This window comes from Octodon degus, unplaced genomic scaffold (assembly GCF_000260255.1).
Source record: "Octodon degus isolate 3935 unplaced genomic scaffold, OctDeg1.0 scaffold00023, whole genome shotgun sequence".
Taxonomy (NCBI): Eukaryota; Metazoa; Chordata; class Mammalia; order Rodentia; family Octodontidae; genus Octodon; species Octodon degus.
In genome coordinates, this window is record NW_004524599.1 from 11,597,141 (window position 1) to 11,599,385 (window position 2,245).

A 2,245-nucleotide genomic window follows, 5' to 3' on the forward strand; every position below is an offset into this window, starting at 1 on the left:
GTGTGTGTGTGTGTGTGTGTGTGTGTGTGTGTGTTGAGTCAGAGTCTCACTGTGTAGTTCAGACTGGCTTTAAATTCACTAGATAGCCCAGGCTGCCTTCAAACTGAGACCCTTCTGCCTCAGCCTTCCAAGTGCTAGGATTGCAGGCATGCACCATGAAGCCTGGCTTTTTCCTTTCATTTTTAAATGTCAGATATTTTAAAAATAAGTAGAAATGATTTAGATTAATTAAGACTAAAGAATAAGCACTAGTCATTTTTGTCAACCACTTCAGGAGGAATCATTACTAAGTATACTACTCCAATTAATCCATAAAATGATGTATCAAATCGCATATAAACACTGAAGTTTTACATTCCCAAAACTTGACTTTTAAACATTCTTTCCAGTGAAAATTAAACATATTCTACTTCAACATAAACAAATGAATGCAGTGACTTCTGAATACTTTTCCAGAATCTTACATGATCAGGCAAGGCACTTCTCTGTGTGTGCTGGAGCTCAAACCCAGGCCCTTCACACTAAGCTACATTTTCAGCCCTTTCTTTATTTTTTATTTTAAGGTATGAAGTTGCCTAGGCAGGGCTCGAAGTTTTGAGCCTTGCTCCTCAGCTTCTTAGAGAGCGGGAATTACAGACTATCAGGCCTTTAATTATTCACCACAATAGTCATGAACTTGAGAACATTTTGTTTCCCCTGGAAGACATACTTCTTCTCTCCAGGCAAGCAGGCAGCTTCTTCCTACCACCAGCCAACTTAAAAAAAAAAAAAAAAAAGTAACTCTGAAGTCCTTTGAAATTAAATCCCAGATGAAAAGAGGGCTCTTGTCTTTTAAGATGTAACCCTTGTATTTTCTCTCTTAATGTGGGTTGTGAGGTAGTTTGAATTTTTTTTTTTTTTTTTTTTTTTTTGGTAGTTCAAATTTAAACAAAGGGTTTAGAGGCTTCTGATGTCATGAGATACATCAGGAAAATAAATGTATACATAACACACATAGCTGATTTTTGATAAATCCAAGAACCATCCTGAAAGTACTGCTGTTGATCAAAATATATGTTTTATTTCACTGGAGTTAGAGTCATCTTTAATCAAGAGGAAAATATATGTGGAATATGTAACTGGTCTGCAGGAAGTGCTGAATAAATACAAGCTATTATCATTGTGATTTTTGAGAAGTTCTATATGTTCTTATATAATATAGAAACAGAAAGTCTGTTCATTTCTCAAATTCAGAACATTGGAATGCTTGGTTGGAAGGACACTCCAAGGGCCTCACATGGGAGCCCAGGCCTGGCACCTGTGGGTGGGTGGAGCTGGCCTGGCCACTGTAGGGCTCTGGACAGGGGAGACAGGAGAGGAAGAGAAGGAGGCCCAGACAGCCTGGGAGCTTGCACTGTCGTATTTGGCAATTCAGTGAACTCATTTTTTAAAAAACAGACCCCCCCCCATCCCTCACCAGGATCAAACTCAGTGCCTCATAATGTAAATCAAGCATTCCACCACCGAACTACACTCCCAGCCCCCTCTGTGGACATTATTCTTTTTTTTTTTTTGCCATAATTTTATTGATAAATAACAATGAGACAGTTTCGAATCAAATCGGTAGGACAGTTTCAATAATTAACACACTGCATACATTCTTCTTAGTGGTTAATGCTGTACAAGATGCGAACTTGATATCCTATTTACAAACATCATTAGAACAAAGCATTCTATTCCTTAACAGAAGTAACTATATATCTATCCTAACCACTTTGAATACACAGATACAAAATGGACATTCATCTGTATACCCTCTTTTTGTTAAGTTCTGTTATTTGAATATTATAGGTGTGTAATCTCAGCAAAATATTCTAAAAGAGTCCAGTATTCCATAATAGTATTGGGTCTTCCGCTTAACTGGCAATGTCAGAAATTGTTGATCTGAGTCCCCCACTGCTCAACATAACACCATGGCTTTATTTCTTATATTTCGTTTTTATACTTTCCTTCTGGATGGTTAAGACCAAGGTAAAGCAGGACCTATGCAACAAGAGTTGTAGCTTTTAGGTCTGAGAAGGTCAGTGAAATCCTCTCAGGATTTATCCTGAGATCTTGTACCTCAGATCGTAGAACCTTTGTCAGTGTCAGCCATGTGGATGAGTCAGGGCCATTGCTTGGCCAATGTGCTCTCTGTGAAAGCCTGAGAGAATGTTTTCTCTCCATGTGACTCTCCTTAGGCATACTCTACATCATCGATCACTTT